At 38.4% G+C, this 27,490-nt stretch overlaps 1 long non-coding RNA gene across 41 annotated transcripts in view; it reads right to left on the reverse strand.

The window, feature by feature from the left end:
• The window catches only part of LOC118250285 (uncharacterized), a 223,119-nt gene that overhangs the window by 101,365 nt on the left and 94,264 nt on the right, over positions 1-27,490 (reverse strand). For 16 of the 41 annotated variants that reach the window (XR_007708310.1, XR_007708311.1, XR_007708283.1 and 13 more), the window contains 3 exons: positions 23,441-23,538; positions 23,174-23,200; positions 11,391-11,529 (listed from right to left, as the gene is read on the reverse strand). The exons of 1 other annotated variant lie outside the window; for it this stretch is intronic. This is a non-coding gene — a long non-coding RNA (uncharacterized LOC118250285). Of the gene's footprint in view, positions 1-11,390; positions 11,530-12,382; positions 12,484-14,477; positions 14,506-23,173; positions 23,201-23,440; positions 23,539-27,490 lie in introns of those variants that run through there. 24 more of the 41 variants (XR_007708308.1, XR_007708305.1, XR_007708279.1 and 21 more) reach the window with 5 other exon arrangements.

Raw genomic sequence — 27,490 nt, forward strand, 5'->3', positions numbered from 1 at the left:
CCTTCCAATCCACTGAGTAAAGTCTTGAAACAGCTTAATGAAAGGAGTGGAGGAGCAAAAGTTAATTCATTGAAGGATTAAGAAATTAGGGATGATCTCTTATTCAGTGTCCACCCATTATCATTAAACATATCTGAGATGCAGCTTTTCATAAACAGGTAGAGAACTCCTCACAGAGAACAATTATTCTAAGTAAAATTTAGCATTTACTTAGTGCTTAGCTTGTTGTACTCTGTATAAAACTTTACTGATTTATATCAATGTAAGACATTGTTTAATAAATTGGGTTGAGGGGCTGTACTGTAATAAGATTCACAAGACCTATGCTATGGAAAATGGGGGAAAAATATGAACCAAATCTAGTAGCACCAAATACTATTGATTAGCACTGGCTTTTCACAATGAAAAAGACTTCTCAATCCTTCCTTCCTCCCTATTAAACTCAGTTTAAAACATGACCATATAATAAAACAAAAGGGTCACATCTAGGAAACAGAAATGAAAACAGGTGTTTGATTTAACATATATAGTTTAAGCTGTGTTTAAGAGGTAATAGAAAACTACACAATATGTGCTTCTTTCTCCTCTATCTCAAAGCCAAGTCCAATACTGTATGCAACTCTGCCTGCAGGTAAAGTTCTCTTTTGGATTTTGCTGTGACAAAATGTTACAAAGTTTAAAAAAACGAAGACTTCTATGTGTTATGTATGGTGGACCTGTGGAATGTACTGCTGTTAGTTGTCACTGAGTCAGTGGACATTTAAAATGAATGAATCATTTTATGACCACTAATATTTTCTGTAGCTCTGCAAGATAGAACAATGAGTTCAGCATTAAAATTGCCTTTTTTTTTTTTTTTTCAGGAAATTGTTTGGGAGTATGGGGTAAGAAAGGAATTTCAGCTATTCATTTTGGCAGATGGACGTGGGGATATTTCAGCTTTCCCTGACTGTAGGGGTTGTAGCTTTTGCTGTATCAGGACAAGAGATGAGATATTGATTAAAACTCCAGTACAATATAGTTCTATATCCCTTCATTGAATATTCTTCCTTTATACTCCATATATGAGGACTAAAACCAGTAAAACTGATGTAATCATGAGAAAATTCAGGCTCAAGTTTGTAAAAAAAAAAAACTGAAGTATCCTCTAAAATGCAAGCAGCTATTTGTATAATATTTTATCAGCAATATACAAAATTATGTAAGCTAAAGAATTGTTATGGCTAGTGTCATAATTTCAGTGGTTGCCTGTACACCTTTCTGACATCAGTTAAACTTAGAATTGTCACCTTGCTATGACCTTCCTTCCAGCCTCCACAACCATTGTAGGTAATGAGTGGAGTTACAAAGCATGTGTAACTCATCAAGAGTCAATACAGAACTTTCACATTACATGTGCATTTCTGCAATTGTACCAAATTGGATAGGAATGAAAGAGGAGAAAATGCATAAACTGATTACACTTTCCACTTCTAGGTATCTACAATTTTAAGATCCACTCTAGAGACTTTAAATATCTGTAAACCACATCTCTCAAACCACATACAGAGCTACATCTGTCATACTTCACTTTGAAGTACATAAAATCACAAAGAGGACATCTAGAGGACACATATAACTTTTCCTGAAAAATCAAGCTTTGGGCATTCAGGCTGCTTGTTTAATGTACTACAGAAGAGTATAAAAGTTCTCAGAAGACAAGCTACAGAAAATGGACTCAACAGCTTTTTTTCCTTTTTGCCAGAGCTTGAATACATCAGACTGCTGTGGACAGTTTGGGTCATTTTGGTCTATCTGCCTGTGTTGGGCTTCTCAGGAAACATTTTGTACTTTTTCCATCTAACAGGGCACCTAAGACAATGTGGAGGACTATATCAAACCTGATCCACCAAAATCAAAGTACCTAGCCAATCTGACTAGACACTAGAAACAGAGTTTTCTTTCATGATTACAGCAAGTATAGTGTGATTCAAATACTAATATTTTGAGTCAGGTTTTTGTATTTTAACAAGTGATTTAAAGCATTTTTAAACTAGAATCATGGGTAGATTGCCTGCAGTAGAGTCATCCATCTGGAAATTTCAGATTTTGTTTATCTATTTTCACAGGAATTTTGACACATCAAATACTTGGGGTTGCAGAAAATGACAATGTGCATTTTGACTACATGCTGTCTAGGTAAACACTTGTCAAATGAGATATACTGACATCAAAACAAGCTTTTGTGTGTGTGTCACTCCATAAGTTACAGTTTTCTGGCTATTGGACCAGATTTTAGTTAATGTTCCAATACTCATCAATAAGAAAGGCAGCACTCTGAAGATTGCTGGTCCTATAGCACGGAGAGTTGCATTTTGGATGGTATTATAAGTATATAATAATAGTAATCTTTCTACCATATCCAGAAATGAAAGGAGCAACTGTTGAAGCCACTTCATGGGTACTCATCACATAAGGGATGTCAGTAAACCAGCCTCACTGTAAAATGATCAAACCAAACATTTGAAAAGAGGCATATTTTGGTATGACAGTGGAAAAGTTAGTAGAATTAACCTTGCCCTAGCTGGAGGAGTGTGCTAAGAAGAAAGCCTTTGGGAGTGGCAGGAACAGGCAACAAGGACTACATATTTTGGTTGAAGTATGAATTTATATTATTCTGAAATTGCAATGCAGCGGTGTTATGTGCATGAGATTATGCAGTCTTGGTGCCACAGGGAATTACAGATGTTTGGTTGTATGGGGCAGTTCTGTATGAAAACATGGCTTGGACTAGCACTGCTGGATAGTCTGCTTTGTGCGAGGTTTTAGCAGGTCAGCCTAAAATGGCCACCCTGATCCTGAATCTTACTCTTCTGTGAATGAAAGATGTGAAGTTGAAGGTACACATGTGCAGCCCATATAGATTTCTGCCTTCTAATGTCCTCCATTTCTTAAGACACTGCCTGGGCTTATTTTTGCCAGTCTGTATTACACTTCCTAGACAGAGAGAGGTGATGCTCAGGTGTTTTTTCCCCCTTCGTCTTTTCTAAGTAGATTGTGGGGATACTTTTACAGACCCTAAAACTGCTTTTCTGAAGGTTAGAGTACAATATTGCTGCTATTCTGCCTACTCCTTATTTTAAGCGAAAGGATTGAATCTCCTAACTTCCCTAAATCAGAGTTGGAAGCTTCATCTATGACTGAAATGAAGATCAAGGCTTAAATGCAGGGATTAGATAGTTAAGCTGTGGGTTTAGAAAATACCCATATTTGCCATCAAATAATTTTGTGATATTTCTGTAAAGAAGGCTCTTCAACAAAAACTGGAAGGAATTCAGCAGTGAGGAATTCCAGCAGTGAGAATTTGAGATGTTTGGGAAATCAGGAGCAAACTGAAACTGAGGTCTTGGAAATGGTGGTATTTTTTTTTTCTGGTGCCAAAAAGCAAGCCAAATTATTTTGTCCTGAATAATCTGTAGATTTAATCTCTGTTGAAGTGCCCAAGGGATTCTCTGACAGAGTTTTGGAATCTGTAGTCCCACTTGGTGCTCTGTTTTACAGCTTCATAACAAAATTCTGAAGCTGATTTCTGCAATGGATAAAGTGGAGTTCAGTATATATTTGATCTCTTTTAATAAGTAGAAACCTTAACTGTTCTGTAAACAAAGACTCGGCCTAGTGTGACTATACCTAAAAAAAACTTTCTTGGATTGTGGAAGTAGTGTATCTTGTATCTTCTTCACTTATTAAAACATAAGGCCTTAATTTCAGAGCTAAGAATAAGAAAGATGACTAAGAATAAGACTGGACTGGAAACTCTGCAGCATGTGCCTTAACTCCAGAGAAAATAGTTATGGTTGAGTCATTTTGATGAAAGCATGTACTGCAAGAGATCTACAATTCAATAAGTATGTGTATTTAAACATATGGAGTCAATGATTACCTGAGGAATACTTGAAAGCAATATTTTAAGCTGCATAATTTTTTTTCATCATTTACCATGAAAATGTATACTATTCTACAGATTTCCTTCCTCTTTCTCATAGTCTAAGAAATGTTGGGGCCAGAAGCAGCTTGTTCTCTAACTTCCTATTGGAGACTCAATATGCCATGTCTTTCTTCAAAATATTTCCATTTTCAGGTGCATCTGCCAGGACAGGGTACTGAACTCTTTCCTGCTGTGGGCAGACATCAGTCAGTTAAGGAAAAATCAGAAAGATGTCACAGAGTTGTCTTAGCACAGTAACAATGACCCTACAAGGTATAGCCTTGAAGATCTTACCATCCCATACTGAACTCAAGATCTTTATTTGGATGTTTCCATTCCATAGAATCTTTGGGTTGGTTAGCAAGGTTAGGGATAATTTAATCTTTGCACTTTCCTTCCTAGGCATGGCACTAGCAGTAGGAAAGGATAATGAGTGCATATACATATATAAGTATGTATAATATGTATGGAAGATAATTTTGAACTTTTGATGTCTTTGAGGTACTTAGATAAATGGATTGCTCTGAACAAAGGTAAGGCAAAAACTTATATAGAGAGAGGTAATGCCTTTTTACTAGGATAAATTATAGAAATGGAAAGAAACAGAAGTTCTCATGCTGATAAAAGCTTCTCACTTTTTTCCAAATTTTATGTCAGTTGCCCTGGTTTCTGTGGCAAAGTAAATTCACTTTTTTTGTTGTCATTGTTAATATTAATGAATTCTTAAGTTTAAAGTGTATGTTTACTCCAGACAGAACTTAACATAATCTAACTATTTGACTCACATGGAAGTTGCCATATAAGGCTATCCTGAGGGATACGCTCTTCTGAAATCTGATGTTGTGTTTCACTTTATGTGTCTAACTTCAAAAGTACTTGGAATAAACAGCAAAAATTTTGGTATACTGATATTTTAATAGAAATGTATATAACAATGTGATTCTCTGGTGAGAATGAAATGTGTGAAAAGTGTGACATATGCATTAGGTATCCTTGTTTTGGGAACTACCTGAAATTATATATCTGAACCCCCACTGCCATGTGCCATCATAGAAAGCCTGGTTTACTGAAGTGTTAAGCTCAGTGCTATTCAGGAAATTGTTTCTTTGGATTTCATTTTCTCTGTTTTTAATAAATCTTGGTTTTGGCTAGGATTGTTCTTGCCTAGGTAATTTTACAAAAATGCCTGTAGAATGTTGAGAAACTCATCTGCTTTATGAAGAAGACCTTAAGAGCTTCCAGAACTTAAAAGTTCCTCTCAGTGACAATCATTGGACAGGAAAGAGATTATTCTGTTATGTTTTGTAATTTCTGCCTGCTATAAGGCTACAGTGAAAAAAAAAAAAAAAAAGGCACAAGCCCACAGACTAAGAAAAGGAAGAAAGTTGGTGTCAGTGAGTGTCAATGTAATATAAAACAACATGAAAAATGTCTAATTTCTACTTGGCTGAGCACATGAGAAATGCCATCCCTTAGCCATCATGTTAGATGGAGCATTAGTCACAAAAGGAGCTCTGCAACTTGCTGATATTTCCCTGCATAGGGGAAATTCTCAGAGGATTTGTTAGGTCAAGTCCATGGCTGCCTGGACTTGCCAGATCTGTGTGGAGCTGCCAGAGTATCTTGGAAGGGCAGCTCTTCATCTGCAGTAAAAAGACTGGCCTGTGAAAAAAACATATGAAAAATCAAATATGAGATGGACTCCTGCGCTGCAGGTGACATTTACAATGCTGCAAATTTGGGTACCTTAGCACTTAGAAATGTTTTTATAAGCTTTACCCAGAAATCTGGATTTGCCAGTTACTGATAGAAATAAGGTATTTCAGCAGTTGTTCTAAGAACCCGCTTGACAGTGGCTAAGACAAAAATTAATGGCTTCAGAAGATGAATATAAAAGCATTCTTACTCCTTCTTTTATATAAAAGACAGTATGCCTTATTTCCTATGTGTTAAAAAAAAAAAATCTATATCTTTAATATTTCAGCCTCATTGCATAGTTGATAAGCACTTAGCACTAAGCAGGACTGCATAGTGTCCTTGAAGATGAAGTTTAATGCATGGGAACATGTTCTAGTGGCTACTTCTAGTCTTTTTGACAGACGTTTATATGGGGTGGAATGCATAACAGTTTCTGGCAGATCTTTCAGTAATAAAATTTAACATTAAATTCATTATATTATTAAAACCTTTGTTCTTGTGTGATGTGATCCTGACAGATTCAGGTAAGGTTCTAAGGTTCACAGACTCATAGGATATATAGGCAAACTGATATTTATATGCACTATTATATGTGATATATGTGAACTGGAATATATGTGTGAAGGGAGAGTCACACTTCCTAAGACATATATATAAGTCAGGAGAAAGTCAGAAGGCAGTCTCAGTTCTATTCTTCTATGTATCAACTTGAACTTACTCACTTACTGAATTTTAGTCTAATTTAAATGAACAAGAATTTGTTTGTACTTGGTAGAAAGTTCCAGCCTTTTTTTCCCTGTGAAAACTTTGCTGTTAGGCCTGTGGGAATAAACAGTTTTTCACTTTACTTGCTGGACTAAAAAAATTAAAGAAATATTCCAAATTGAATCAAAGTGAAAATTTTTTGTTTATCCTACTGTAATGAAGAAAACAAAGGTAATGCAAATAAAATATTGTTACTACTTAGACATTTTATGCATCAAAATACTTTCAGATAATTTTTAATCCTCTTTAAGATTGAGTTATTAAATGTAGATACATCTTTAAAAAATCATTCTTTTCAAGGGAATAAAGAACGTTTTGTTCAAGAAAATATTCAGACAAAAACATTTTAACATTTTCAAGTCTCTTACATCCCTCTCTGCCATCACCCCAACTGCATTTCCCAGCAAAATAATCTACTGAGTGTTTGTTTAGGTTGATTTACAGCTGGTTCCTTTAACTGGGCTTGTCATTTTCTGACAGCTGCTTATTGTGGTTTGATCTGTTTAGCAAAATTTTCAGAGAATTGTGATGTAAGCATTTTATGCACCTGAAAATTAATATGGATGTTAATATGTAAAGGCCCTTCCTTACTTATCCGTGGTTGGTACAGGCTGCTGTTTAGGCTTGTTTTAATCTTGAAAATCTTTAGTTTCTATAGGGTAAATGAACCTTTAGGCTTGGTTTTAAGGGCTTGGAAGGGAATCAGACCAGTGTTCCCTTGTCCTGTCTCCACCACACTGCAGGTCTCTGCTTACGTTAGAATCATAGAATTGTTTAATTTGGAAATTACCGTTAAAATCATCAAGTCCAGCCATCACCTAACACTACCAGGTCCACCACTAAACCATGTCCCTAAGTGCCTCATCCACACGGCTCTTAAATGTCTCCAGGGAAGGTAACTCCACTACTGCACTCAGCAGCCTGTCCTAATACCTAACCACGCTTTCCATGAAGAAATTATTCCTGACATCTAATCTAACCCTCCTCTTGTGCAACTTCCATATGCCCTAGTACTTGTCACCTGAGAAAAGAGACTGACCCCTGACTGGCTTCAGGAAACTGTACAGAGCATTGAGGTCTCCCTCAGCCTCCTTTTCTCCAGACTAAACAACACCATTTGCCTCAGCCACCCCTCATGTCTTGTTTTCTAGTCACTTCACCAGCTTTGCTGCTCTTCTCTGAATTCAACAATTCAATATCTTTTTTATATTGAGGGACCCGAAAATGAACATAGGACTCAAGGTGCAGCCTCACCAGATCTGAGTACACAGGGACAATCACTTCCCTAGTCCTGCTGGCCACGCTAACCAGGATGCCATTGGCCTTCTTGGCCACCTGAGCACACTGCTGGCTAATGTTCAGACAGCTGTCAACCAACACTCCCAGGTCCTTTTCTGCTAGGCAACTTTCCAGCCATCCTTCCCCCAACCTATATCACTGCATGGTTGTTATGACTCCTGTGTAGCTCCTGCCATTTAACCTTGTTGAATGCCATACAATGGGATACAGCCTATCAATCTAGGCTATCCAGATCACTCTGCATAGTGACCCTACCCTTGAAGAGATCAACACTCCCACCCAACTTCATGTCTTTTGCAACCTAACTGGGGGTGCACACGATTCCCTCATCAAGATCATTGATAAAAAAATATTAAATAAATTTGTTTCCATTACTGAGTCCTGGGGAACACCACTTGGAACCAGCTGCCAGATGGATTTAACTCCATTCACAATGGCCCTTTGGGCCCAGCTATCCATCCAGTCTTTTTACCCAATGAACAATACAATACATCCATCCAAGCCAGGAGCAGACAGTTTCTCCAGGAGAATGCTGTAGGAAATATTATCAAAAGGGCAGCTGCTCTCTTTTGGCAACAGTACAGATTTTTTTAGGCAGCCACAGCTTCTATACTTCAGTAACAGGTATCATTTGGAAATAAGCCATAAAGGCATTTGCCGTGATGCAGTGGCAGAAATACTAATATATGCTTGCATTGAAGTCAAAGTGTGAGCCTAATACATTGGCACTAATTGGTGCTACAACAAGCAAAAACTTTAAAATTGTAAGTCTTATTTTTACTTTCAAACTTTGTAATACAACAGTTATACTTCCAGGTACATTTCTACTCTTTTGCTTGTCAGAAATGTAAAAAAGCAGAGCTAGAAAGAAAATGGGAACTTTTCGTTATGAAAAGTATTGCCTTTCCTTCAGAAAAGCCAACTATTCAACCTTTTTGAAATTTGGTAAGAGAAAACCAAATATTTTTGGCCAAAGCCACACAAAAATAGTTTGGGGGTTTCCCACAAAAAGCCCTGCAAATTTCTAAGAAATGTAGATACTATCTGGAACAAGTACATTCAAAAAAATCTTTTCCCATTCAAATAAGGATTCAGGCTAAAAGGTTATTTTGGGTAATCTTCTCCTCCTTATTTCATCAATTATGCCATTGACTCTAATTTCGTCGGGAGGAAGTATCTTATCAAATACTATATTAAAAAAAAATAATCTTAGACTGGCATGGGGGGAAAATGAACACATCCATTTTTATTGATATCTGTTGTAGTACAAATCTTTGAAAAACAAATCAACACAGTACCACTGGTAAGTGTTGCACATAAGACCAGCTGCTGATTACAAGTTGATTACAAGTTCAGACAATGCCAAAATATTCAGCTCAATCACAGAAGAAGCTAAATCTAGGTAGAGGTACTGAAGAGAAAGACAGCAACACTGTCTTACATCTTACTGTCTTGCACATCTTACACTGGTCAAAAGGATCTATGAGCCTGAAATCATGTGACTTCAATTTGAAGAACCTGATTAAAATTTTATGTTGATCTGTTTAGCAGTATTTGAGGAAGCAAGAATAAAATGCATATTCACCCATTACCTATGCATGAGAACACATCTAAACCACTGAATACATAAATAAGGGATATTCTAAAATGGTGTATTCAACCAAAAAAGGAGCGTTTTCCACGTAATTGTTTTGCATAGCTTTAATAGGCTTTAAATTCACATAAAGATATAAGATTCACATTCAGAGAAATATGAAGAAGAAGAAAGAGAAAGGTGGAAAAAAAAAAAGAGGAAAAAAACAAACTCCACGTACCCTTTTCAATAAAGGTATATACAGATAACAAAAAGCAAACTGAAATTTCAGGAACAGAGCCCCTAGAACCTATTTTTTCAGTTCCCAAGACCATAGATATAGGCAAAATCAGAGCATGTGAACTAGTTTACTTAAGTCAAAGATTCCTGATATTTTTCCAGTGAATATTTCAGACCCATTTTGAAAAACACACCCGAGACATATTTTCTTCTAGTGTCTGCCTGAATAGCACTTTTGCCTCTGCATAAAAATGCTGCACTGTTTTCAAATCCATTCCAATACTTTTCCCAGTGTTTCACTTTGAACTGAAGAAAATGAGAATTCTGAAGGCACACCCTTTTAAAAAACTGAGTCACATCAGGTCACAATGATTTGGCTTAGATGGCTACATAAAACAGTGCAGTTGGCACAGATCTATCATAAACAGCTTGGTAGTGATTTTGAATGAAAATGAGTATGCTTGGAAGCCTGCTGAAAGACGAACATGGAGATGTAGATTTCCAATTCTCAATCCTATTCTTCATGCTGGCAAAGCACCTGCATGTTGTTACAGGCAAATGCCAAACTCTTTGTTTTGAGGCAAGAGTTTACTCCCTCCCTCATTTATAGCCACTTTCATGGCATTCTCATGCAGGCTTTCTTCCCTGTTTATTCTCAGTTTAGTGGTGTGACAGCCTCTGGTGTTCCATCGCAACAGTAAATCCTATTTTCCAAGTGCCTTGCTTCCCAAGAACCACAATGTAAGATTCATGTAACTTCATCAGAAATTATTTTTAAAGATGAGCTGGCAAATCTAGGGTTCAGAAACTTCTTCCAGTACCAAGATTATACCCCATCTCCTCCAAGCAACCCTAAAAGGCCTCCAGCTCCCACCTTGTCACAGCCAGGTCCTGAAGAGGACAGAACTGAAAGGATCATTGTGGCTCTGTGGAAGCAATACATGCAAAAAGCAAGAGAGATGAGGCACTGTTTTTCTCCAACTTTACCCTAGGACAAATTCACTGACTTGAATGAAGTCACCCTGGAGTAGAATTAATATAATACAGTGATAAATCAAGCCGATTGATTCACTGACAGTGCCCCTGTAGGACCTTCTTGAGCAGCCAGCCTACTGAACATTGCTTGCAGCATTGTCTTCCCCAGCACCATGCCATGCCATTTCCACAGACAAATTGTTTCCTGACACAGCATAGGCTGATCGCCATGCTTCCTGCTTAGTTAATGCATTATAACCACATTGTTTTGCACTGGTTGTCCTCTAATTTGTGTGCAAAGGTTTTTTTGAGTCAAACACACAGCCCTCAGCTGTGACAAATCCATGTGGAGTTTTGACTCCTGAAGCATTCAAAGATCACAGGGGATAGAGATGCAAAATGTATTTCCCAAACTACTTTTATGATTTGATTATTTGAGAAGCAAGGAGAGAAAAAATGTATCAGACCATTGGAGCCAAGAATGCTTTCTAAGGAGGCAGTGATAGCCAAACTTTTGGCCTTAAATTCAAGGTAGCAAAAGATGCCCTGAGGAAATACGTATACATCTCTTGGCCTTTTCTGAACTCTTCAAATTTTTCCACCTTTTGTTTTCAGTCAGATATTAAATCCAAGTGGCAGCTTTAAGCACTGAAAAAAATTATGTCTGGTCATAATTGCTTGATAATTAGCAGCTTTCAGTGCAGCAAGCCAAATAATAAACCTTTCTTCCAAGTATATCTAGTCATTGTTTTGATGACACCTTTTCAACTCAAGGCTTCTCATTTCTGTCCAATGTCAAAAATGCCACAGGGGTGGGACAACATGAAATGAAAATCTGACTCCTCTTTGGAAATCAGATAGGAAGAAAAATACCTTAAGAAAAGAAAGTGCAAGAAGAACCACTGTTCTAGTCTTCTTTCAACAACTTCAGGAGACCTTTGCTGTTGGAAATGTTCTGTTTTTCTCCTGGAGTTCCAAAATGTCAGCAGATTGTGTGGTGTCCCAAGCAAAGCTACAATGAGTAACATCAAAATTCATATTCAACAAACAGATATAATTCATGTCTGTTCTGAAAAGTCCTGTCAATATTTAGTGGAGAGAAGAAAGGCAACCTGAGAAGGAAGATGAAATACAAAAAAGCACCTCTGTAAAATGCCCCACCACTGTGAGAGAACGAGGCAAAGAATGTTGGGGCTCTTATCTTTTCTCATCTCCTGTCTAGTCAATAAAACTATACCAGCACTGTTATGACAGAGTCCATCTGACATTTTAGACATCTGCCTTAGGATAAGTTGGTACCTGCAATCCATTGACTATATTGAATGCATACCCTCATATCATAAAAGGTTGCTCAGTAACTTCCATAACTGCAGACTTTTATATTTCATATGCATTTATATGTAGTTAGATAAATTCCACCCCATCTCTAATCACATAGTCCTACTGCTATTGTAGGCTCAGATAGCAAAATTGCCTTTAGAAAAGAATGCCTTCCAATAGAGGAAAACAACATGTTTCGTTGTCAGCAATATTCAGTAAACAATCATGGATGTCAGATGTAGAGAACTATTGGTCAAACACCTGTAAGATACCCTATCCCAAGAGGCAGGAAAATATAGACAGCTCTATGACAAAAGGGTTAGTTCCAACATATATACGACCGTTATCATCCAGACATCTGTCCCAACTATTCTAACAGGAGGAGTATATCTCTCTTCCTTCTCTCTCTCTTGCTGAGGAAAGGACATTTGATCCAATTGTGAAATAGCTCCTGAATTACCTGGGTTCAGTCCAGATGGCCCTCCTCGGGGCTAGGAAACTCCATCAAGAGGAAGAGGAATACAGTTAAGGAATGGGGGAGGTACCTATTTTTAAGCATTTCCAGACTCCACAGAACCACTCTCCCAGAGCCCTCTACAAAGCTGAACAGGGTGTTTTGAAGGTTGCATTCATCTTCTGGTATACACTTCCATTCATTTTAAAACAAAACAACATCCAAAAAGAAGGAAAGACAGAAGATGGGGAGAAAGAAAGCACAAATTAACTAGAGATCTCATACATTCATTTTAGACTTAAGTGCTAGTCATGGTCTCTATGTGAATAAAGCAAACTAGCACAATGACAGATTAACCAAGCTTGAAGGGATAACGAGCTGAAATAATTGTAATTATACAGTGTTCACAGAAATGCCAAACTGAATTACTCTGAATTGTAAATGAGACCTGAGGCTCAGGTTCTGTCCCAGAAAACATGTCAAAAACTTCACCTGAATAAGTGAAGTAGTGGTGACCAGTAAACCAGTGCAGGAGTGTGTGTGTGTGCGTGCGTGTGTACATGCACCTACCCTTCCCTGGGGAATTCCTCCCTCCCTTTGGGTTCTGAGTCTTTGACTTCAGGATTAAAACCACCATCTTCTTGTATACTTAGTCATTAAACCTTCTCACTCCTCTACTATTTGCTCCCTGGTAGAAGAAATTGAGCTTCAGCCACCAGAACACATCATCTTAGATTTCCTGACTTGCACTTGTTGAACTCCCTGACTTCTCCAGAGTGGCAGGTTCCTAATGATCTGGATGCTCTGCTTTTAATAACTACAGTCTTTCTGAGGTAGCTGAAAAAGAATGTCCCCCAAATCTCAGTCTACAGTTTAGGCCCACAGTTTAAGCTCACTTTTGCTCTAACAGCAGATATAGTAAAAGGAGAAAAAAAAAAAAAAGTAGAATCTCCCTAAATCTAAGACTATAATTAGTCAGACTAATGGCACAACATACAACTTCAGACACAATTCCTTGCAGCTGTCACAATTTAAAATACATTAGTGACGCTTTGAATTGCCCCCCAGTTCAGGATAACTAGCAGGCCCTTCACATACTCCCCTGCTTGCTCTCAGCCTGCTGCTACACTTTGACCACTGGGCCTTTCTGAGCTTAATCACCTTCATAAGCATGTTGGAGAGGGTTTGTTCCATCTACTTCCCATTTCCATTTGATATGGACTTGGTGCAAATTACAAATACTTTTCACAAGCTCTCTGTTGGCAGAGAGTTTACCTGGTGATCTTCCAGAATGGCTTCTTTTACTCCTGAGCATCACATTAGGTGATAAATTCTGTTTCTTTAACACCTTTCATGTAACTTACTTTCATTGATTAAATCAATGTTGATGATATCCTACAGATTTGCAGAGGGATTTCACCTACTTATACATAACCCTGAAAGCCTTTTTAATGGGATGTCATGGAGTATACTTTGGCAGACCACTGAAAACAAGTTTATTTTACTTGCAAGATCACACAGCCAGCTCAGCAGTGCTGAAATGTGGCAATGAATTCCTCTCATCGCGTAGAGATGATGATCAGCAATACTACCAATAGATAGGAAAAACTAACCCAGTTGTCCTAGTCAGTGGATCTTACTTGCATTTAAGACTGACACATACATAGCAATTTGCCTGTGTTCTGCAGCAGCTGCAAACTATTAACTATGACAATGAAGTTGATTTTTAAACCAACAAATATGACAGCTATTATGAAAGTTCTACCATTGTCACATGGTGTGCAGTCTTTAAATTCATCCCTTGCTGTGTGGCTGAACTTTTATTGATTTTTTTTAAAATTAAAAGAAGGTCATGTGAGGACAGAAAAGCTCTTTGCCAATCAGACTGTGTAGTGCACAAAACTCTTTCAGAACTCTCACAAAAGCCAAAACCAGCATACTGCACTTAAAGTACAGTGTTGCAGAGATACTATGACTGTATTTGACAGATGAAAAGATATTCTCCCTCATTATCCATTGTTTCCTTCCACCTCCAAAATGCCATCATCTTTGCTGGGTTCCCAGAAAACCTAGCATTGAATGACCTATTTGTTGACTGGGTCAACAGTTTTCAACATAAGAAACCTTCAAAATGATACCCATGACCCAAAACATGTACCTTTGCTATAATACACTGATAGAAACAAAATGTAGAACTGTCTGCCAATCCAAGAACTACAAAGAGAAGAAAAAGAAGTATTTTAGCTTCTTTTAACAGCAAGGAGTTCCATTTGAAGAATTCTTACAGTGAGGTATAGTATAAAATATCTCTTATTACGCACAATTAAATCCTGGCCAAATCATTCCCTAAAAATCAAGGTCTAGCCTTTAAATAAGGTTTCTTTTTCCTCTATGGTCCCAGTGACACAGGCCAAAACATATTTGAATGCTAGAAGCCCTTAAAGCTATTCAGCTGAAGATCTGATTCCTCCTGGTTTCTATTTCCATTCATCTTCTTTCTCACCTCATCATATGAGCTACCCTTCTCCTTCAAAGGAACTGCACGGAAACCCACAAGAGGGCACGATCAGGCAGAGAAGGGGGTGAGCCTCACTATTTTACATAACACAATCATATGCATCAAAACACACACACAACTTCCCAAATGTCTGAGGTTAGTTATCCTTCATGTCCTGACAAGTTACACCCACCTTTCCCAGAGGAACTAACTCACTCAATAACAAGTACCAGACTTCTGTTAAAACAGCAAATAAAGTAGGACCACCTACTGTCCAATCCTGCAAACACTTACTGGTAGACAATCCTGCATGCTTACCACCATGCACAACCTGTGAGTTTCAGCTGGTCTGCCCATGTTACTAAGTGTCATATCTCCAGCAAATGTTCACAGAGTTATGCTCTATTACTAGGTCAAAATCAGGCCAATTCTGCAACCCCTGTTTACAGTAGGCCTCAGGCACTAACATTTGATGGAATAACTCAAAAGAATGGAACACTCATTTGGATTTCAGGATAAGGCCCCCCAGTCAACATGTGGGAGCATTTATGCTCTGTGAGACCTACGTTAAAAAATAACTTAAAAACAGACAGTGTTTCCCTATGAGTGGCCTGTTTTCCCATGTTCCAGTTTGCTCTTTCAAAAAGGCTGGTACGCTGAGATATCAGTCACTATGTGAATGTGACAATATTCAATTAAAACAATAGCAATTTTCAAGTGACACTTTTTTTTCAATAGATGTATGACATTCCTAGACATTCTATTAATTAGCAGGCCCCAGGCAACACATTTGGTAAAACAGAACAATCTGGCCTTTGATTTTTATCCAGGCCTTACCCAAGATCACACAGAGGTAATCAGGCTGCTGATAGATCCCCCACACTGAGCACACACCCCCAGCAAGCAGCTGTGCTAAGAACTGCATGTACCCCACTTTGAAGAATTTTCAATCTGCATGGAAAGAGAGGATGATTGATTAATTAATAAAAAAACTGCTTGTGTTGGACTGGGCAAGCAGAATCTGTTAAATGGACTTTACTATTCAGTCCCAAATTTATTTCTGTTTTCTTTTTTTCCAGTTATCTGTCTCAGCTTCACTTTAAAAGCTATTCTGGTTGAAAAACATATCCTGAATGTTTCTTGTATGTCAGGACCAGGAATTCAAACAAGCCCATTACTTCCAAAGTAAGGAGTCTATTAATAACCCAATGAGCATCTGAAATTAACAACATCTCAGGTTGTACACCTACATGATGCTTATCTAGGAAACTGGCATCCCTGTTACATCTTTTCTGGGCAGCTACAGTTACAGTCTATCAGAACACAGGATGAAAAACATCATCTCAGTAGAAGATGTTGTAAGGTTCCAGCTGAAACACTCAAGCTTTTGATACTCCTACCTGCATTAATAATTTCTGGTTGCATTGGATAGAGATCTATGAGTTCCTTCACGTTTAGAAATTTATTAAAGTAACCAAAATTTTGGAATTTTTCTTATTTGTTGTGTTATTTATTTCATCTGTAGATGATAACGGTTCTGTTACATTAAGGATAATTAGGACCTTAGATGGGCTTTCAAAGATATTTCCACATTTTTCAGTGACGTAGCTGTAACCAAAACAGCATCCAAAGGCAAAAGAGGAGGAGTATTCAATCTTGAAAGCAGCCAGACTGTCTGGTGAAGATATATTTTGAAGGTTTTATTGGTGGCCTTCTGAGAAAGGCAGCTATGACCTAAGCTTGAAGGCTAGCAAGGACTATGTGGGTTTGTGTGGGAGGGGGTTAAATCTAATTTGTAAATGGTGAGTTATTAGCCCTGACATTTGAGAATAGACACTGCATTGTGTCGATGATGAGAGCAACAGTAGTTTTCTTCTTAATGGCAGTGATTCATTCTTTCCCACTCCACTATTGTTCCCATTTACCTGGCAAAGAGAATTACTTCTTATGTGTTCCCAATTGCTGATTTCTGGAGAGACAATTCAGATGAACACAGGAGAAATGCACCAGACAAGCAAAGTTCTGAGAACAGTACTAGTGGATCTCAAAATGTGTGTGTTACTACTAAGTGGCCTTTTCCCCCTTCTCTTCTTCACTTTACCCATGAGAAAACCCTGGCTTTCTTCTGCTTTACTCAGAGCTTTTGATCACCCTTTCTTTTAATTCAGGTTTATTCCCTTAAATTTTCAAAAATATTTTAAATATCTTCAGATAGGTAAAGGATTTGGAAGCTTTAACTGGCTTGGTGAGGTCCTTCTCCTTCAAATGTATGTGCAGCCATACATTTGGTATCAGACAGCAACCAGCCTTGGATTCTCCACTACTGCCTTACCCAACTGCACAAAAGCAGCTATGTCACAAGCAGCCTCCCATGACACATGAGACCACCCAGAAACCACAGAAGGGGTCTCAGCCAATTATCTTCACAGAACTCCATATATTAAGTTTTTTAAAAACTGTCTCAAAGACATGGAATATCAGGACAATGACCAGGAGTAAATCAAGACTCAAGTCTCCACACAGAGCTGTCTCTCCAACAGCCTGTTTTATAAATGTGTCTGGCTACTGCACTCAGACTCTGTTTGTCACTTTGCAAAGTGCAAACCCAACACTTCTCAGGCTGCCTCCCTTCCCCCCCAGCAGACTGTCCCACTGGTAGACGGGCCTGATCCCTGCAAATGTGAAGTGGCAGAGCCGCATTGACGTCAGCGATGATGCTTCCCTTTATTACAACTACCAGTCTGGCCCTCCTACTTTTACAAATGGCCCTGAGGGGACTACATGAAAAACAAAGCTTGGAAAAGTACAGAGCTATGACTTGGGAACAGCCCATGGCACAGATTAGGGGACAGTAGCCATAAAGAGTTTGAATCCAGATGTGAAATTCCCCAAGGCCAGGACTATTCAAACCCTATCTAGTATTTGAAGCAAATTAACTATTGGGTCAACCTTGCCCATAAGACACAGCTTTCTGAGAGCAACTCCACCCAAACATCTTTGGGAACTATTTACTCTGAGGTATGCAAACAGCTATATATCTGCCAAAAGGTTGAAGCACATTCCACCATTCGTGCAGCTATCCAGGGCCACTGCAGCAGGCAGGGCAGGCAAGCTGACTGACACACTGGGGCTTGTACAAATAGTTCTTGCGCCCAGTGAGCATGGAAACCACAGCTGCAGTTTCACCAGTGGAGCAGAAAGTGTCACGTCCAGAGACAGCAGAGGGCACACAACTGACCTCAAACAAACAAAGCTTAAGTGGAATGTGGTAACCTCAATTCCATCATGGGTTTCAAGTGACTAAGTGAAGAGATGCATAAAACTTATATTGAGTCCCCAAGCTATTAAGTGCCTACTGCATAGAGCTACATCCCTCTCTGAGCTGTCACAGCCAGCCATAAAGGTAGCTGGGCTTTGGCCATGCAGAATTCCCACAGATTTCAATGGGAATTTCTGTGTTCCAGTATGGACTCCAAGAATGCAGTTTTGGACCCAGAGCTCTGAGGGCTGGAGCCGCATTCAATATCAATGTCTGGCAACACCCATTTGTAAAACAGTGACTCATTCACAGGCACAACTTTAGAGGAACAGACAGGATGACTTTAATCATACATTTCCATTTCGTTAACAAAACTCAGTAAAACCAGATGAGCATCCTGGATGATAATAGTTGGTATTAATCTAATGACTGTATAGTGAGCTATTGCCATAGTTAAGAATAGTTTTATATCACACAGAATACATTGTTTTAATTTGGTTCAAGAACATGTCAATTAATGAACTCCTGGGGCTAAGGACAAAATAATTGTTTAAATAGCCACAGTTTTTATTAAGAAAAATGTTTTTTTCTGAAAATAAGAAACATGGAAATGAAATACAGAAAGTAATTTGAAAGAGACACATCTTACAGAAGTACCTAAGTGGCCTAAGAGTCTAGGACACAAGTTAAATAAGCTGCCATTCATTTTAAGCAAGGAAGCAAGATGCTTGTGTGATGGTCTGTACAGGGAGTGACATACAATTCAGGCAGATATTACTTCAAGGTGTTCATTTGTCATGGTTGCACAGTCCTTCCCACTGACCAGCTGGGTTTCCATTCAAATACAGTTTGAGTAGCAAGTATGGTTTTAAGTCTTTAAGTCTTTAAGTCTAAAGTTTTTTGTGTTTGCTGTTGTTGTTGTTTGTTGATGTTTTTTAATAAAATGGGCTGTGTTTTGGGAACTATTTCTCCAGATCACCATGTTTGGCTAACTCTTCTAACATATTAAGGGTACACTTCCATGGGAGATTGCAAGCAGATGCCAGTTCCCTCTGTAAGCGCTCCAAGATACCCAGATAGAAGCTACCTCTAATCCTAAAGTCATGTAATTGCAACCCTGTAATGCTGATCCCAAGCTAGTATTCTGCTTCCCATCAGGACTTGCTAGCTCAGGCTCAGCTACATGCTAATCATGGCTACACAGCTTCGTATTTAGAGCCAACTTTCACCCAGCCAGTTTGGAGCGTGGACAGAGTGAGTTCATATCTGGCTGCCAAACCCTGAGTAGACATACCTTCAGTGACTCAAGCACTTAGTAGTAGAAATGCAGGATGAGTCTTGTGTAATATTCTTACAGCCCAGTAAAAGGCTGGCCTTGCTCACTAGTTTGAAGAGCAAGTCAGAGCATGGCAGTTTGCTTTGCTTTCTTGATATGATTACTCCTTCTTCCTCATAGAGGCTTCCCCAACTTCACACTAAGTCCTGCTCCACTAAGAAAGCTAAGTGCCCTCCTGCTAAGGGACATGTTCCTTCAGGATTTGCCTCCACATGAAAAATGAAAACAAAATATGACAGGCCAAACTCCTCTTGCTAATTTAATTTCCCAGACTCTGTAAGATGATAAGAGTTTATCTAGGTCGCCAAGGAAATCCAGGATCTCACAAGATATTTCTGAGCTGATGAAATAGATTTAAATTCAGTATTGCAACCTGAAAGCCCTCTGGTTAAGGTCATGGCCATCAGCTGATGCATGATATTTCCTACAGCTGCAGCATCAGATTTCCTAGAGCTAAACATCAGATGCTTTGATAGAAATATTTTTTCTACAATGCCTACAAATCTTATTGTTTTATCTTTCTAAAGTACAAGGCACAAATGAGAACTAAAAACTGTTTTACTTCTGAAACTTGTCCACTTTAACTGCCAGCCCCAGCCTGACGTGCAGTTCCACCATGTCTCTTAGTTACTTTTCTAGATCTTGGGCTACTTTCTCACCCATTCTTTTTATAGTAAAACACCTAATAGGAAGTTTGTCTGCCACCTCCACCCAGTGGCTAGTGACTTTAATGCACTAGATTAAGTGGAAATTACCCACTTAAAAAACTGCAGCGCATCTGATCTGTTTGCACCTGGACTTAACTGTAAAACAGTAAATTCATACAATACAAGAGTTCCCTCCCCTACTCCCCTTTCCAAACAAGTTTTTTACTTTTTTCCGTTTTCTCCTCCACTGTCCACACACATCCAGGAAAAGAAAAAGTTTCCAGTCATAATGTAACTTTATCATTGTTGTAATTCACCTAACTTGGACCTCAGAAGGCCATTCATTTACCAAATAATATCATATCTTAGTAAGCAAACATTGGTTTTCCAGTATTATAGTTGTCCATATTTGTAAGTGTCCACATTAGTAACTGCTGTTTATTCATTTTTTAAAGTCATACGGATAATTTCTCTAGGTTTATACAACACTTCTAGTCAGGCAACACCAACCTTGAACATTTCACTCCTTTGCACCTTCCATCATAACTGCAGCTAACACACATTCCAACTTTTGCATAACTTTTTCCACTAAGTCTCTAATAGTCACTTAAATTTGAATTTTCAGTTTCCACTTTACTTTAGACAGAGCCTGCAGCAATTCATCCAATTCGTCAAAATCTTACTAACCTTTGGGACCGGCTATGGAGTTAAGACACTGTGATTTCCATGCCTTGCATAATGCGTTTCCTTCTGCGTCTCTTGATTTCAACCAGTTCCTGATAATACTTTCCTAGCAACCTGTCCATGTCTTGCTGCAGCAGCATAAAATATAACTCATTCAATTTCACATCGTGACAGTACACTCAGAGGAAAATCTAGGTTTACATACTCTTCAAATACATTTTACTTGTACTTATTTTCCAAATTCTCTGAGAAATTCACCTACAATCCCTAATGAAAAAATGTGCAAAAATGTAAAACAGCAACAACCATCAAGATGTTAATACCCTACAAATACATGCTTACTGGTTGGGGAAAATAAGAATACTCCCTTCTTCCTTTACTCTCCTCTTTAGGTCCTTCCTTTCTTCTGCCTCATTTAATACTAAAAGACCCAAGATGAACAAAGCATGAAGTCTGTGACACTCTCAATTGTGTTTCAGGTGCAATACACATTGATTTCCTTCATGCGATCATACCTTCTTCCATTGTACAGTCTGAGAAGCCATCCTGCCTATGACTGCTTTGCCAAAGGAACTTTCTCTTTACTCATTTCCTGGCTTAATAACCGCAGTGTTGCTCAGCATCTGCAGTTGCAGTTTGTTGTATGTAACACATTGTTTATGTACAGCTCTATAAGGTGGGTAAAGCACACTGCTTCCCACTTATTTTTATAAGCTGAACCTAATTAATGTCATTTCATATGCCAGGGATAAGAGGACAGCTGGAAACCATCAAGGGAAAATGGGAGCAGTGCATGAGCTGTTTTTTTCAGTCAGCTGTTTCACTGCCCAAGGCGCACACACATGCACACCCTCTGCTTCACCTCTCAGGTCCAGTTCTGTTTTCTGTACTACCGCTGCCACTCAGAAGTCAATAGAATTATTCCAGCTTTACAGGGGTATAACAGAGAACAGGCTTGGCCTGTATCCTACTGGCACTTGAAGCATTCCTGTTTTATCAAAATTTGATACTTAAAACATTCTGGGGATATAAATAATCAGGATAAAATAGCAATTAATACAACACACAATTGCCTTAGACTATGCCTAGAAATCTCATCCAGCTCACAAATAAAAGTCCACACAGTCAAGCCACAAGTCTCAGCCTACAGACTCTATCACATATCTCCTGGAGTCCAAACATAAGATTTATCCTAACCATAAGGAACAGAAGCAGCAAACTGAGGTTCACTGAAAATGCCATCCTACTGGTCTACTACTCAGCCCTGGGAACAGTTAGCCAGAACACTTCTGCTGACCTCAGCTTCTGGGATAGTTCCTCGCTTAACCCTGAACCTTTCACATACACATGAAGATAAACACCCAAAGTTCTACATACTAAGACTTAGACAAACACATTTTATGCCAAAGGGCATAGGCCAATAACCTGCAAAGATCCACACCCACACAGAATTGCACAATGGACCACACGTATTTTGGAGTGTGGCATTTGCCTATCACTAAGAATTATCAAGCACCAGTCATTTCCAGAAACGGTTTGCTGGTCTCAGCGGATCAGTTACACTGCATTTATTTTTACTCTAAGCAATACCTTCTATGCCAGTCATTCATACCAATTTGAGAGCTCACCCAGATCCTTTCCTCACCCTTTTCCAGGTCCTCAAACTCAAGAACATTTAATTCACCATGTAGAATTCCTCTGGCTCCTCTGCAACCCTGATTTCAACTTTATCCTGAAGAGCTGCCAGAGGCATAGAGAGCCTACTCCACAGGGATCCCAAATTCCACAGTCTGCTGCAGCTCAACACTACATGGCAGCAAATCTTTCAAAAGAAAGAGACTCCATAAAACACCATCAGAGATCTAACATTTCAAACAAGAATTCATGCATCATTTGTAACCTGTTCAAGCCTGGACACTAAGCTGATGCACAGTTCTCTTCTGATCCTCAAAAGCCAAGCACCAGGTACCTCACTGGTGCCTTGGGTCTAAGCTCTGATCCAATGGATGGCAAGTGGATGGAGCCCAGCAAGACCAGTACTCCTGTCAAGAGTGGCAGAACTTTCCTCCTAGTTCCACCACTTGCAGAGTAAGCAATACACCATTTAATTGGCATCCTAAGTGACTCTTTCAGAACAGATACAAAGAATAGAAGCTGAAGAAGCAGCTCCTGAATTCATCCAGAATGCTAAATTAAAAGATATTTTGTAGATTTTCAACTGCCGTTCAAAAGGCCTAACTAACAATCCGATTAACTTCAAAATAATAAAATCCCTTAATCTAACATATATCAGCAAATTCCTGCTTCTCTCTTTTCTAACAAAAATAACAACACTTTAGTTGCCAGTGCATTAATAAGATCCTATTTCTGCTCCAGAGACTGAATCAAACCTTTGTTCTTCACAGCAAAGGATTAAGAAGGTTGCTATTTTGGTAATGAGATGTGGTAGAGGTACTTACTTCGTAGCTGAGATCCAGGCTGGATGCCTGAGAAAGGAATAAACTCTGTTACCTCAGATGAACTTTATTCTTATAATTGGTATATCAAACTCTGCTGGTACGATGTGTGTCATTAGCAATAAAAGACAGACTATTCATGAATAATTACAATTTTATAGTGTTTAAGCTCATTCACAAAATGTGCCCTATGTTGTACAGAAAGTCATGAATGTAGATTATAACATAGCTAAACATACACCCGTAATAAATAAGAAAAAAATTACTTACTTTCTAGGTAAGTTATTGGTCAGCTGCTTCTTTTTTTCCACTTTTTTTTTTTCTGGATATCTGGATATATGCTTTTAACAGCACATCATGGGGAAAAGCTGTCATAAAGTGGCACAAGAAAAAATAACTGTCAGAAAAACAGCACATGGACAGGGACAAATGAGAGAACACTCTGAAAAGAAGATCAAATCATAGGACACAGATCCAAGTGCTGAGGCACCAACTTGGTGCCCAGATGATTGAGAAAACTGTTTGTGAAGCTGGAAAAGGAAGCACTGACCTGTGAAAATGAAAGCAACTTCATGAAAACATTAGTCATGTCACAAATATGTTGTTTATAGTCATCATAACAACATTTTTATTAAACAAACATGTTTAGTATATAAAGTTGTTGCAAGCAAAACATTTCCAAAGGACTAGGGTAGGTAAGACAGCGTGGTTAGAAGCTGGCACCGCTTTATAATTACATAGGCATTAACTTATTGCACTTAGAAATGGAAATGTTTGGGGCTCACATCAGAGGAGGTCCAAATTTCTGAATGAAAAGTATTATTGTAACAAAATCTAGGATCATCTTCATATATAGCAAATGGAAACAGAAGTGAAAATAAACAGAGCCTCAATATCTCACTTGCATCCTGCCTATTGGCTGATGACATGACAAAGGACTTTGAAAAAATGACAAAAATGAAACAATTTACTAACTCTCATTTCTCATCTGACAGGGCAGTTGTATGTCTGCACATATTTTTTTAAAGACCACCATGATGAAAAGCAATCCCAGAAATGGGCAGAATATCAGAAGGAAATTAGTCCATTGGTAATTGCTGATATCCTCTAGGAATGCTGTTTTACATCAGATGAACCTCTCTTATCTCTCCTTCTCTATTGAACAGTAGGAATAGAACAATAAAAATCCATAGGGGTTCAGATATCTCTGGCAGTACAGGTGCCAGATTTCCTAGGGAAACAACTCTTACATAGCCAAGTGTTGCTTACATGACTGATCATACACATATTACCTCTTAAATAATTTTTGGACACAATCACTAATTCCCACCATATCTGATAAAAGCAGACAACTCAGACATAATTGCATTCCTACCAAGATGTAGGAAAATAGTTGGATGGGTAAATAGGCTGACCTTAATACTGTTTCCAATAAATGAAAGGCTTCAGTGTGAACATACCCTACTAGGCCTTCAGAGAATCCACTAGTAGTGAGCAGTTATGAATTTCCCAGCTACTGGAAAAGCTCCAATTGGAGCTTATGCCTTGTTAGAAAACCAGACAATCCAAAGCCATAGCAAACAAGACTTTAGTCATTCTGAGCTCAGGGAATCACAGTTTTTCAAAATGAAGACTGGAAACTAAATTGTGCTCACAAGTTTGCATTTGCAGGTAACACTTTAATCAAACATAAAAGGAATTGGGTCAATGCAAATGTGAAAAAGCAGTATTTTTGGCTGTAATATTCAGGAGGTCAGAATGCACAAATAAACAGTCCCTTCTCTTTGAGTCTACAGAATATGTTGATTCCTTTTTAAATCCTTCAGCAGGTTAACAAAGCAAAATATCTATTTGCAGCATAAAAAGGGATGAAGATCTTCAAAGATTACCATCTGATTATCAGTGCAAAGTTGTGACAAGAGGATCTACACACTGAGCTTTCCATGTTTATTCTCTCCAGAAACACCAGTATAGAAGATAATTGCAGATAATAAACTAACCCTCTTTTTGGATACTTTAAGAATTTGCAGCATGGTTTAATTTTCATATTATAGTAGAAATGCTTTGAACCTCAAATGATAACTTTCCTGCCGAAGTCTTAAAGGCCCTGACCATGCAGTTTGACCCACATTGGTGCAACTCTGACAAATCTCCAAGCCACATAATGTTTACAGAAAAAAGGATCCCATCCATTCAAGACTGGGGACTGAAATTTTATTCCAACATATCAGTATGTACCAGATTTTGTAGATTGTGCATATGAATCCCTGACATTTAGGTATTCAGCCACTGAACTGAACTGATCCCTAGGAGGAAAAGGCTTTATGGTTGAACAAGAAATTCTGGATGTGGTAGTTTAATTTTTTTTGAAAAAGAAATCTTTCAAAAGTAAATGATACCATTTTAGTGTTGGGAACTCAAATGGAAAATCGTGTCTTCCATGTTTTAGCTGAGTTCTTTTTGATAGCTGACCAGCGCTGGCACATGCATAATGACCCGTGACCATGGACAATGAATGGACTGAAAGGACAACTGCTGGAGCAGAGAGATGTTGAGCTGGATGAAGGCTATAACATCTGTTTCTAAAATACAGTCTGAGTTCAGACGGATGGATGGATAGATAAAGACATCCACGTTTTTCTCAATTTACAATACACAACTGTTTTACAATCACCTGAAATGCTCTCTCACTGCACATAATATAGCTACAGAATCAGGTATTTCCATGACAATAGTCTTCTATATTTTAAAAAAGCAAAAACATGCACTAAAATGAAACACTTTGGTAAACGGCAGTTCTTTCTACTGCATAGTTAGAAAGATGTCTGAAGTCTCTCTTTCCCCAATATGTAGGATAATGTCCATTATTAAGTCAAGAGTTAGAGAATATGCCTGGTGTGACACACTAGGTAATGGAGAAAGGTCCCAGACACCAGCTAGAGGTTATACTACTTTAAGAGCAAGAAAATGCAAGTTAGTCATACAACAACCATGGCTTTCCTCTGGCTTTGTGACCTTTCTGTGAGACTGCAGAGCAGATGCAGTTGTGTTTATATGGTCACAAAGTTGACAGAGGGAAAGGCCAAGGCACTGGGTGCTCCCTTCCCTGTCCTCCAAGTGCACTTGCAGTAAGTAGGATGGGAGGCTGGCAGGAGGCATCCTAAGTCCTTCTTCCCTTGAACAGTCACAGCGAAAACAGGTGTTGAGAGTGCCCAGACTTGCTGAAAATGAAGCCATGGTTGTCTTGACTTGGGCAACCAGACTTAGAAACAATTTTCGAAAACCAGCGCCTGCAGGGAAACGAAGGTTAGAGTAAAACTGTCCTAGCTCTCAGGCCTCACACAGAGGCAGCTCTTTTGACTGTAGGACTCCTTTTTCCTCTCACTTCCCCTAGCCCTTTGCAGTGAGGTGGGGCAAGAGGGAGGCATTTTCAGCCTTCAGAGGACCTTTATACTGTATTAAAAATATGGTTTCTTTAATGTTTCCTTTTTCAAAAGTAGTAATATAAACTAACTGAGTATGCTCTTAGGAGAGCTTTTGGCAAGGGTATAGGACAATCCTCTGCCAAACCTCATCTTTGGCATGAAGAAATAAACAGACTGTGGTTCTGCATAAAGACAAAACTTTTGGAAAGCCTTTAGAATATTTCTCATAATGAAACAGTGGGGGGGTAGTTTTCTTGAAATTCAGAATACTCTCCAGAAGACAAATCCAACCATTAAATGTTTTGGTGTCTTCAATTATGAACTGAATAATCCTTCACTAAAATAAATAAAAATAAATAAAAATAATATAAAATAAAAATAAAAAAGTAAAAAGTAAAAGTAAAAATACAAATAAAAATACAAATAAAAATAAAGATAAAACCAAAAATAAATAAGTAAATAAATAAGTAAATAATGAATGATGGATACGTTCTGATTTTGAACAGTCCTTAGTAAGGCTATTTCCATAACATTTCATCTGCCTATAGCAAATATATATGTTGTGTCAAATAGGAATTAAATTATTCTCATCACCCTATGTTACAGAAAGGGACACTGAGATCATGTGCTATGCCTAACACCACAAAGGATCCACTGCCCAGAACAGCAGTGCCAGATTAGCTTGCTCTAGACTGTGGCTGTTGAGCTCTGTGCTTCTTGATCATGTTCCCATTCAAGATACCTGAACAAGAATATTGTCAAATATGGGCAAGAAAGGCCTAACCTTAGAATTTATTTCTATGTGCTCTCACTAGTGTCCCATAGTAAACTGAACAGCAATGCAGATTATATAGAGGATTTAAAAGAAAAGCAATTACAGTGTTTTAGAAATATT

This window comes from Cygnus atratus, chromosome 5, assembly GCF_013377495.2.
Source record: "Cygnus atratus isolate AKBS03 ecotype Queensland, Australia chromosome 5, CAtr_DNAZoo_HiC_assembly, whole genome shotgun sequence".
Classification (NCBI taxonomy): domain Eukaryota; kingdom Metazoa; phylum Chordata; class Aves; order Anseriformes; family Anatidae; genus Cygnus; species Cygnus atratus.